Below are 12,816 nucleotides of genomic sequence, written 5' to 3'. Positions count from 1 at the left end.
TCAGAGCCAGCGCCTGGGGCCAGAGAATTCCAGGGGGCAGACGTGAGGGTGTGGGGAGTGGGGGCAGGAGGACGACTGGGCTAGGGATGGGGCAAAGGGTCAGACTCTTCATCTTCTGAGAAGTTGTCAGAAAGTACAGTTCTCCATCTTTTAGTTTGGGCCGTTATCCTCTGCCATGTCCCTGGCTTACTGTTTGGCAGCCTCTTCTTCCGTGCTCTTTGCCGTCTATTTAAGAAAAACAGTTCAAGCTGTGTGGCCTTGGTAAGTCACTTTACCTCACATCTTCCTCGCTAGATTGAGTTCTTTTTATTAGATGGTCCCCGAGGACTCTTCCAACTTTAAAGAGCAAAGTTTTTCTTACCAGGCATGTAGAGGTAATCAGAAGTATTTATTAGATGAGTAAAGGAGGCTGTTTCTTAGATGGTGGGATACCTTAAAAGGATGGAATACTACAGAACTGCTTATACTGTAGGCTTCCTGCAGAAAGGAATTCTTCAAAGGGAAGAAATTCCCTTTCCTGGGAGGCTTTAAAGTTGTGTGTGTGTATGTGTGTGTGTGTGTGTTTCTTGTAATAGTCCCTTGAGTGAGGGCAGGAAGGCAAGACAGAGACTACCACTGACAAGAGCCTGTCTGTCACTTGCGCATAGGTTGAGAGGCTTGCACCAAACGCGCTAGTCAGGGGTGGGTGTCTTAGTTTTTAGATCACCATCCATGCTTTTTATGGCTCTTTGATCCTCATGACTCTTCTTTACTTCTTGCATAGTTGCCATTTTTCATGCTTTCAAGTCTTTCTTCTAGAGAATGAATAAGGGGAGGTGGCTAACAACTAAGTTTTTTATTGATTTTTCTGGAAAGTTTTGGTAACTTAAGGAAAAGACTGAGGACTCTCTGTAGGTTCCAGTTACCCCTGCTGTCCTTTGGCCCCCGTGTGGGAAGCAACTCATTAGACCATAGACTTCCTCTATATGAGCTATTGTCATTTATTTTTGTAAGTGTACACGGGGGGCCCCTTGCTGCATCTTTTAGAACAAAGGTATTTACAGGGGTGGCATCTATCTGAGTGTTGATGAGAATGTTGCCCTTAATTCTGACAAGATCACTAACTAGCTTCTGTTTCATGCTCTTGTTACAGTTTCCTTGTTAGAAAAGACTAGAAACAGAGAAAAGGAAATATATCTTTATCTTCTCCCTGTACCTTTTACCTGGGGTGGGGGAGAACCAAAATTCGTGTTTCCTTAAATCCATGAAGATAGCAATTCAGAAGTCATAAGGTAGCACCCATGTTTAAGGTAACTTTGGATTCAGAGGAGAGCCAGGAAGGAGAAGAGAAAGGAAGTATGGGAAGGAGGAGAGAATGGAGAAGGGTAGAAAGTCAAGGTTGAGGGAGAATGTTCTCTATTGCAAGCAATACTCTCACCCATAAGTGCCAGCCCTCAGGATAGTTTCAGAGGTAACTGGGCCTGGGTAGTATTCACATAGCAAATTCTCCAGCAGGTTGGGGTATCACCATAAAAATGAAACACGGGAAGCTGACAAAAAAGAAAGTTAAAGAAAATTTTTTGTTTCCAAAAAAGCATGCAAACCAGAGAGAGACGGCCAAGCGTTTTGTAGTTTTTGAGAGACTCACTTACAGGCTTTATCATTTCTAGAAAAACAAGTAGCTTGCAGATGGAATTGAAAAAAAAAGATTGTCTTAGTTACTTGCTTTCTCTGTTCTTCTATTTTTTTTTTTTTTTTTTACAAAAGGACAGGAATGACCTTATGACTGAGCATGATTTAAATTTATGATTTAAATTTATATCAGGTCAATTTCCAGTCCCCTCAGCCCCTCTTAAAAAAAATCCTCCTTCTTTCTCATTTCTAGAAAATCCAAATAATCCAGTTCTATACATATACTACCTCCATGAATTATGATAATTTCACATTTACTGAATTAACTGAACGTCTGAAGCAAAAGTGGTTTTTTTTCTCCTAGTTTCAATGAATGTGGTTCTATAGAAATTGCTGTATTTGCATCTCATGGACTGGGCTGTCTAGACCTGTACTGAAGGAAGGCAAAGCAATCCCATTTTACTAGATGATGATATTTAGGATTTCTTGGCGTCCTACTCTCTGCTCCCCAGTGCACACTGATAACTGAGGGGAAATATCTGACTGGAATCCCACAGGAGCTTTGATCCACTTCTCCTCCGTGTTTGATCTGATGCATCGTCAGCAACAGGCAGGACAGATTAGATTTGCCCTATGGTCTGTCAGGTAAAGACCCCAGAGCAGTTCAGGGAGGGTGTCGCTTCCAGAGGAAAACAGGTTGCAATTAGCTACTTTAGAGGTGGCTTTTATTGAAGAATACATGCATAAAGTTACTGACAACACAATAGAGACTTAAGATTATCAAGAAAATTCTATTCCAAGTGGAGAAAGTAGAACATGGCCTGAAATGTATGGAATTATTGTTAATTTTGTAAGAGTGATAATGGCATGCTGGTCAGACATGAAAAAGTTCTTACTTTTTAGACGTACACGATGAAATATTTGGGAGTAAAAAGATTGATGTAAAGAAGTAAAGCACTCCTTGAGAATACTTTAGCAAAAAAAAAAAGTTAAAGTTATGACTAAATGTTAACTATTAAACAGAGATGATGTATGCATGGGTGTTTCTTTCTTAGAAAATTTCCATAACAAATAAAAAAAATCCTTGGAATTCAATAGGATATTAAAAATACTATGCATATTAATAAAATAAAATCTTACTGATAAATATTTTAGTCAGTATGCACTAAAGGGGAACAAGTATTTAAAATTTCTCTGGACTGATAGGCAAATTCGATGTTCTGGGTGTGGCTTCAGCTTTTAGAATGTTGTCAATAGCTTATAAAGTTGAATAAAATGAAAATCCTGTGCAAAAATACTATTTATTTTATTGCATTTTAAATTTTAGAATTGGAGCTACAGGAAAAGCATGGTAAATATCTTTGAATGAAGGCATACATATTTTTATTTACCTGAGCTAAATGCTGGAAAGTTTGGGGTTCTGACTCCAGGGCCAGGTGAAATTCTCCCAGAAATAAAAGGGCTTGAGGACCAGATTCACAGATAAAAACTTGAGAGAAAGTTAGCGAGACAGTATCATGGTATAAGTTAACTGAAAGTTTGGAAATATAAACTATACTGAGATGATTTGATTTTAATAATCTTCAGAATCTCCGGATTAATGTACTACTTAAAAATGCTTTGACTTCTGAATAGTTACTAACACAATAGCTGTGTTCTACCCAAGTGGTGTTAACTTTTTTAATGTTAGTATAGCATTTGTTTATCACAAAATGTGTGTATTTATTTATTACTAGGAGGACACAGGAAACCAATATACCTCCAATAGTGAATAGATTGTTTCTCTGTAAAATTTTTGAGTGCAGAATGCAACCACGAGGGTCTGAGTTTACATATATTTGTAATAGACAAATCCATGTCCAAATCTACTGTTATCACATTTAATACCTCACATTGATTTAAAAATATGAACATTAGCTGCACAACCTGTATAAACACAAACTTATGCAGGGAAAGAGACTTCCTTCCAAATACCTGCTTATGTTTCAATTAATAAATGTAAAATGGGCTCATTTTCAAGTGCAAATTGAGAAATACATTTCATCACATCAATATCACTACCTGTAAAAACTTTAAACCTGTTCTGGTGATTTGCAATAGTTAGGTAAGCCTCTGCTAAATTTACTCTTCCAAAAACAGTTAGATGGGGCCTCCCCGGTGGCGCAGCGGTTGAGCGCTGGGTTGCGAGGCTGCCCGCTGCCTCTGCGGCGCCGGTTCGATTCCCGGCTGCTCCCCGGCCACCGGAGGAGGGTCCCACATGGCACGCAGACCTCTCCTGCTGCCCGCTGCTCCCCTCAGCAGTGTACCTCGGTCCTTCTGCCTGCTCTGCTCCCCGCTCTGGCTCTGGTGAATTCTCTCACCCTCCCGCGCTTCTGACTGTACCCAGTGCATGTACAAACAAAACAAACGAACAAACAAATAAATAAATAAATAAAACATGCCTCTATAAAAGAAAAAAAAAATTAAAAAAAAAAAAAAAGTTAGATGGCTGTTGGTTTACTGGTAGCAAAGACCAGAGAGCAAGCAAATCCAGAATCCTTTATTCCTAGGAATTTGCCTTTTAGCAAGAGACGTGTGATTCAACAGGAAAAGCCCTGGACAGAGAAATATAAGACATAGGATATTTAAAAATCATAAGTTTTAAGTGAGTACTTCATTAATACATATATATTTTTTTTAATGGCATGTATTAGTTTTGGGTTCCAGTCCTGGTTTTTTCCACTTATTATTGATGTCAGGTCTCCATCTGCAAATTAAAAGATCCTCCATTAAGTAAATACTGACATTTCTTCAAATTATTTACTCTATGCCAGGCACTGTTTTGAGTGGTTTGAGTTTACTTTCTTTAATTCTCACAACTTTTTTTTTTTAAAGATTTATTTATTTCTGCATGTAAGAGCTGGGGTACAGGCAAGAATTGCGGGGGGTGAGAGGATTCACCAGAGACAGAATGGGGAACAGAACAGGCAGACTGACTGCAGGCGAGACAGGAGAGGTCTGCCTCGCCATGTGGGTTGCTCTCTGGCCAGCTGGGGACTGAACTCATGCTGCAAAGGCTGAGGATTGCTTCATTGTGTGGTGCCTAACCCCTTGCGTCACCAGGGAGGCCCCTCTTTTTTTTTAAGATTTATTTTTATTTATTTATGCATACAAGAAGTGGGGTCTAGGCCAGGAGCTGCGTTGAGAGGATTCACCAGAGACAGAAAGGAAAGCAGAACAGGTAGATCTGTAACAGGGTGGTCCCCAGGAAAGGGGGAGTTTCCCTGCCCCACCCAAGGGAGGGTGGAGCTGAGCAGGAAGAGGAGAAGCTGGAGAAGAGACTGAAGAAGGAAGCAGGATGGAGCCAGGAGACCTGGAGGAGGCGCATGGAGCCTAGAGACACGTGAAGAAACTGTGCTTGTCTTTTGGTTGTGGACTGGGTGACACAGATGTGGGTGAGACCCATGGGGAGGTGACAATGGCAGCTTTTATCTTGATGTTGATTTTGCTCTTTTCCTTCGGGGCTTGTCTGGTTGTTTCTGACCCTTTTCTGTGGGTCCCCACTAGAAGATGCTTTAGACTTGTGGCAGGCTTTGGGGCCTTATTCTGGGCCAGTCCCATTTGGATGGACTTTTACCCAAGAGGGGACGGGTAACTTTGGGTGCTTGATTTAGAAACTAGATTCTTTGCCTTTCCTGTATTGTTTCCTAATTGTATTAAAGTTCCTTCCCATTAAAGTCTCATGTTTTGTGTTGATGCGGCGGATGGCAGAACCCATTTAGAATAGGCAGGTTTGCGGGGTTTGGGCTGCCCCTCTCCCTGTCCTATAACAGATCTACTGAAACACACTGAAGAGGGAGCAGTGGGCTTCAGGAGAGGTCTACGCCATGTGGGTCAGCTATCTGGCCAGGGATCCAACTCATGCTGCAGTGGCTGGAGATAGCTCGATAGGCTGAGACTTAACCCCTTGTGCTGTCAGTGAGGCCCCAAATTCTCACAATTCTTATAAAGTAGATACTCTGATTATCATCAATTAGGAGACTAGATATTCTGAGATAATCAAGTGTTGGGTGAACAGAGAATTTGAAAGGTGGGAGAACCCACGGAAATATTGTAATCCAAGAGGTAGTGAATCATTGTGGCTATGAGGGCTCTACCCAAAATATGAGACTTTCAAACTTGGATCCTTCACTCTTTGACACTACACCGTGGGCAAATAATTTAACCTTTGTTTACCTCAATTTCCTCATCTATAAAATGGGAACGATAATAGAATCTGCATGATTAGGTTGTTAAAATTAAATATCCATTTCTTAGGACAGCATCTGCTGCATAGAGAGCTTCCAGTAAATGTTAAAGATGAGGAGGAGGACCTCCGTGGTGGCGCAAGGGGTTAAGACACAACCTATGACGCTGGCTGCAGCCGCTGCTGCGCGAGTTCTATCCCCAGCCATGGAGTTACCCACATGGCGCAGCAGACCTCTCCTGACTAGCCCGCTGCTTCCCTCAGCAGTGTCCTTCAGTCAATCTGCCTGTTCTGTTCCCCACTCTTTCTCTGGTGAATCCTTTCACCCCCCACACCTCTGGGCTGTACCCCAGCTCTTATATGCATAAAAAAATAAAAATAAGCCTTTAAAAATAAATATAGATGATGAGGAGGAGATGTCTGAGGAAGAGGAGAGGAGACAGGGAAGAGGAGGAGCATAGTAGGGACTAGTATGTGGAGACCTTTGTGTCACTTGAAGAATGGGTCACAGTATTAAGAAATCCTCAAGTCAGCAAAAGGCTGTGGGTAGTATTGAGGGTCTTGAAGGGAAGAATGAAATTTCTGTTATCGGTGACACCAAATGGTTTTAGATTGAAGGTGTGGAGCAAAAAGATGAGGGTTGGCCTAGAATGGCAGAAAACTATTATGTATCAACTCAGCAAAACGTTTATAGAAACACATTGATGGCCCCAATGAGGGTCCAATCTCCATCCTGGCATGGAGTCTATTCATCACAGACTGGACATATAGAATGAGAGCTGGGAGATTGTCCAGTACAACTGGCTTTTTTACCTTTTCTACGAGGAGGTGTGTGGTGTGCTTAAATAGGGATTTCAAGAAAGGATGACAGGAAAAGTTTTATAATGACGCCCAGATAGGAAAGCAGAGTAGCCAAGAGAGTACATGTTCCCAAATTGATGGAAAGAGGGAAGGAGCAGGAAGGAGAGGGGAGAGAGGAGAGACTAATTTTATGTTAAACAGTGTTGGACCTGTTTTGTAGTTAATGTTTAAAAACCCTTGATAGGAAAATTCTGATTTTATTATTTCTAGGAACTTGGTTTCCTAAAATGGAAAGGAAATTTAGGGGGGAGTTTGGCAGCCTTGAATTTGGAGCAAATGAGGAATCAATTCATTTGCAGCTCGTGTTGAAACTGGGAGACGGTTAATGCTAATCTGTTAATCTGTTACTGTTCAGGATGAATATATCTTGGCTTAAAAAAAATCACTTTTAACTAAGTTTATGCTTAGTACTTTCTTTTAAATAACAGAGTGTCTCGAAAGGAACTAATGAGTCAGATCAATTTGGCTTGAGTTCTAAGCAGGGGAGGGGGCAGGAAGGCTCTTTCAGAACACTAAAAATGCTGGGCTGAGTTTTATTTACAATTCACCAAACCAGTCTGGGGTGGAGGGAGTTTCTCTGAGGGGGTTAAAGACTCCCCACTGTGCTTCTCTCCAGATACAATAGCATTGGGTTACTGAATGAACACTGGTTTTTCTGCACACATGGATAAAAAGGAGCCAAGAGCACTGAGGCTGAAGCAAAGATAAGATTTTTATGGCTGTGAATTCACTTGTGTGTATTTTATTATTGATAAAAAGCAAATACTTTACCCTGGCCATATTTTAGAAAGAAGTTTTTAGTTTGGCTTTTGTTTTAATTTAAAAGAAAAAGTACTACCAGCCATTATTTCTGACCCTGTGATTGTCTGCACTGTTGTAGGTTTGGGTGATATTGGACGCTCTCCATGTGGTACCCCTCAAGCTTGTCTTGCCCACAGCCCCCCTCCTTTGCTGTGAGAAAGGCTGCAGGAACGTGGGTAGAGCTGAGGGTGAATGCCAGGTTATTTGAAATCTTTTTCTCTCTGGCTTTTGTTCTGCTTTCCCTGGCTGCTTCCACTTCTGCCTCTACTTGTTGTGTTTGGTGATGGAGCTAAAGAAACTGAGACACAGGATGGTTTTATTCTTACCTCATGCCCTCTGGAGCATAGGACAGGGGCAAATGAGAGGCGGACTCAGGCTTCCCTCTGGGTACGTACCCAGTAGGTCATGCTGCTTCTGCCCTGGAAGTTGGTTGGGCCTCTGAGTGGCCAATTCTGCTACCCTCACGAGAAAATGCCCCTTTGCACTTGCAAACTGGGATGTCCACAAAGTCACCTTCTTTGAAAAATATCACTTAGGAAATTGAAGGTAGGAAAAAGTGACATAAGGAAAAGGAACTTGTTAGTATCCCGCATATGACTCCTATAGGTCCTTGATTGCTCTAAAGAATCCAAGTAATTATGAGCAAGATATATTCAATTGCCCTTCCTGTGCCTGGCGTCCTTTCTTTTGGTTTGAGCCCACCTATGCTCTCCATTTTTATTCAGCCATAAGAGAACCCCAAATGGGATGTCCTGGTAAAGAACAGGAATTTGCTCATATCTGTTGAATAGAAGCCCAGAGTGCCCAGCGGGGAGTGAAAATTGGTGATGTTTTGGAGTATGTCTAAGTAACATTGGCTAGACTGTGATGCATCAAAACACAGATATAAAGGCAGACTATGCCCTCAATTGTGGGGGAGAGGTTAGACAAATCTTGTTGGTCGCAAAAAAGGCTAAGTGGGGTATGGTGGAATCATGGTAAGGGAAGAATTGGAAAATAGATCTAAGGACGTAATTTTGGGGCAGAAAGAGTATAATTAATACTCAAGTCCCCCTTCTTGGGTTTAAAATATAGACCTTTATATAAAATGAAAGGGAAATGTAAGGAATCTAAAAATTTTCTAAGCAGAACATAATTTTTATTTGGAGGGAATGCATGTAAACTAATGAATGTAAATGCCAATTAAAATGGAGATAAAATTATGAGCAGAAAGAGAGGAAGAAGCTAGGTAATTGTTTTTTAAAAATTCAGCCTAAATCAAACTTTGTCTTAATGTATTTACTGTTTGCATCACAGGATATATAGTGTTTTAAATCTCTCCTTTGGGAGAAATTGATTTGAAGCTAGAAATGCCTTTCGAAAGTTAGAAAGTTTCACTTTCCTTGAATTTTTTTCTTTTTTACTTTCAGCTATTTATTTGGAATTTAGAATAGAAACTATTATAAATCAGGCATTATTATGATTAGGAAACACCTTAAAACAGATAATAGTTAATGACTTAAATATAGTGAAAGAGTATTAAAACTATTGAGATATAAATAAGACCCTCTAGACAAGTCAATGGCAGAATAAAATGCAGCACAACTACCTGTCTTATGATGGTTCTGTGATGGTAGAATTTTAAATTCAAAACAAGATGATTTTTTAATTGGCAGCATTGATTTAATTTAATTGTATCTAAGCCTTGCTGTCTAAAATTAAGACACACAAATTTCAAATATCCTTCATCTTATTATGATTTTTTCACAGAGTAGGAGTGATGGTAATTATTAACCTGTATCATTTTTATTTTTATAGGAACAATGTTTGCATGTCAAACATCTAATCTCCTGAAGAATCTTGGAGATTCTTTTAAAGGTGAAACTTTTCATCTATAGGTAAGGAAACTTTTTTTATTGTTTATCATCTGTTGAAAAGAGAGCATTCAATTTTAAGAAAGAACATGCATTTCAGCTCTGCTTATCTTAAATGATATAAAACATATGAAGATAATAGAAAGTGGGATTTTTAAGTTAGATAAAACAAATTAGTTGAAAAATTTTCATTTCAAAAGATCAATTTGTTAGGGAAAAAATAAGACATTTTTGCACTTTCTCATGGACTGTTATGACAGTAGAATTCCTATCATCCACCTTTTCTAAGTATTTAGGACATAAGAAAAAGTATTTAAGTATTTAAAGACATAACTAAAATTATATTTAGCAAAAGCCAAAGATAGAAATTTTTAAGACACTTAGAATATTCCTAAACATAAATGTAAACAAATAATAAAAAAATAGAATTTTTAAATAAATGAAGTACTGTCACTGCTTTAAAAGCAGGCCAGTGGATTAAATTTAATTAAAATTTGAACAATAACAGAGAGTTCTGAACTGTGAGGTAAACTCACATGCTAGGAAAATATTGCTTTGTATAGTCATAATGTAAATATAAACAATTTGTTTAATCATGCAAGAACTGTCTTTTGTACGTGACCTCTTTTCAGTTTAAGAAAAGACAGACTAACTTTTTAAAAACATTCGAATATGAGCAATTCATTCTGTTTTTGGCAATAATTCTGCTAGTATAGTTTACTTGTATAAAAAGTATAGATTACATACACGAAAATCAGATATTTTAAAGCAGAAAAACTAAAAATGCAATTAAAACGTCTAAACAAACATTTAGAGATACTTTAAAGTATTTTATAGGAAGTTAAAAGAATGAAAGAAGTAGTTACAGAAATTGTAAATAGGATCTGTTGTAAGAAATATTAAGTTGTACATTCTAGCTTTGTCACCGATACCACATTTGGAAAAATAAATATATTATACTTTCTGTCTTCTGTTAACATATATTTCAAAAATAGTAAAATTTCTACAATTTTAAATACTTTAATACTGTTATAAATGAATATTTTTTAAAATCTTAATATAAAAGATTAGGTTTTTAAGAAATGCAATAAGAATTCACATGGTAAAATGAAATAAAAAAACTTTAGGAGAAAAATACTAAATTTGGTGGTATGAATTTGAAGAATTCATTTCTACACTGTATTTGTTTTATTCTTATAAAGACATTGAAATTAATAGTAAGTGTATACCTTAAGATTTGCTTAAGTTACTTAATTAGTATATACTAGCCTTCTAAGCTATTTTTAAAAGAAAGATCATGGTAATTTGAAAAAAATAGGAAGTTATTTCTAATGTGATCTTTAAATAAAGCCCTTTAACATGTCAGTTTTCAAATCATATTTTGAAGGATAGAAAAAAAGAAAAGAAAAATGACTACCTTCCTAATGGAAAATATAGCCTCATAGCTATATGAGAAGAGAGAGCTGTAAGCATGTCACAAATGTATGAGGAGATCACTTTCATTTCTGACTTGTTTTTGACCCTTTCTTATGAATCACATATTTTAACATCAGGAGAATAATATATAAAATATGTGTTAAGTTTTTAGGGTCTAGTAGCTCCAAAAAAAATAGAAAAAAATGCAACTTTTCCTAAGCTAAATTTTTTTACTAAAATGCTAAGTAAAAATTATAAAAATGCAGAAGCTAAAATAATATAATGAACTAAAATTCAAAATGTATATGTATTTGTATTTTTGATGTCTTGGTATATAGCATTTATCTTAATTGTTATGAAACTATATACTGTAACATGAGTGAAAAAATAAATACTGGAGAAGTATTTTCTTATCGCAGTTTACTAGATAAAAAATTTTACTAATAAGCTAAATGTAATATTAAGGGACACGTTTAAAATAGAGTTTTGTATAGTTATGCTGAAGAGCAATCTTGCCAAAAAGACTGTGGGTTTTTGTGTTATTAGGATCTCTGAGCTTTGTGATTTGGAATTCATGATACCATTTCAGGGCTCCTTCAAATGGCAAAATGCTTCTTTGGAAAAATCAAACGTTGTGTACATTTTATTTTATATTTGTGTATGAGAAGAATCACAGGTACTTTGGGAGAATTATAGTTTTTGTTTTAGTGCATGCATCAAATACCAAACAATTGTTTTGTCTGTCTGTCACTTACACCTTTGAGCAAGTTTCAGTTTGTGTAAATACAGTCTAGAAATTTACTTTACATTGATGATACAGTAATCTTTAAATATGATTGTCATCCTTACTGAAATTATAGGCAATATAGTTTAAAGAAATGCATTTTACAACCTATTTTTAATTAAAACGAGAAATACTTTGAAGGACTTCTTTTAGTGAGTAAAATAATGTGATTGTGCAGGTTTCTGAAAGAAGAAACTCTTAGTTTATTTTTCAAATTATATTAAAATGTTTCTTTACATGTTGTTTCCTGGTATTTTAAAGTCAGCAAAAAATAAAGCAACAATATATGCTATTTCTGATTACCTGTCAATAGAGTGAAAGGAAAAGCAAAGCATTTTGGCACGATAGGGTTTTCCTTTAACAAAATTAACTTGAAATTTAAAAGATATATTGCCTATAACTAATTTTTCTTATTAGGACGTATTTGGAGTGGCAACAATTTTCTAAATCAATATATTTGACGAAATTTATCTTATAAAATGGAGAGAAGTAGAACATTGTGGCCAGTTACAGGACAGTTTTTCTTTTTTGTTGCTTTCTAGAACTTACAAAACAGCTTTTCAATTAATAATGTTGAATAATGAAATTTCTGGGCTATAAAAATTTAGGAAAATGCCAGAAAATTGACAAGACGAAGGGAATATTAATTGTAGCTAAACGGACCCCTGAAATAGTAAACATTTGGCAGTATGAGGAGTGTTCTGGTGAGAACAGCTACAATTCGGTTAGGAATAATTTCCTGGGTAGGTGAGGTCGTTTGTGTGACAAAGGCTAGGGGCGAGATAGCCCAGCTGTAGCTGTTTGAGAGCTTTTCCAAAGTTACTTTCGGATTGTGAGGGTGAAAGTAGGTGCAACAATTGGGTGTTGGGCGGGGGAGGCTGCCCCGGCGCCACGACAGGGTTAACCGCGGAGCCGCCCGGTGCACTCTGGGAGTTGTAGGCCGCGGCATTGTGGGAGTTGTCGTAAAAGCCGGCTTCCGTGCAGCAATGGCCGCCGAGGAGCCAGGAGTTGGGGTTTTTGCTGTTCCGGACGGCTTAGGGGGCTCTCTGTGCCATCAGAAGGCCACCAAGAGCCCCCCAGGCTGACTAGGGTCTGTTAATTGTGTGTCTAAGAGGTGGACGAGAGGCCTGAAGGGTTAATGTTGGCGCCTGCTGTAGCTAAATGGTCCAGGGGGGGCCTCTGAGGGCTGCAGTCTCGGTGAGGGGCCCTATCCTGCCCGCTGGACCCTGGCCCTCGGCTTTCTGCCGTCGAAATGTCTGTGTGGC

Source organism: Talpa occidentalis, unplaced genomic scaffold (assembly GCF_014898055.3).
Source record: "Talpa occidentalis isolate TD23 unplaced genomic scaffold, MPIMG_talOcc4v2.1 talOcc4.3, whole genome shotgun sequence".
Classification (NCBI taxonomy): domain Eukaryota; kingdom Metazoa; phylum Chordata; class Mammalia; order Eulipotyphla; family Talpidae; genus Talpa; species Talpa occidentalis.
The sequence above is the reverse complement of the archived record's forward strand: the minus strand, read 5'-3'. Positions refer to the sequence as shown.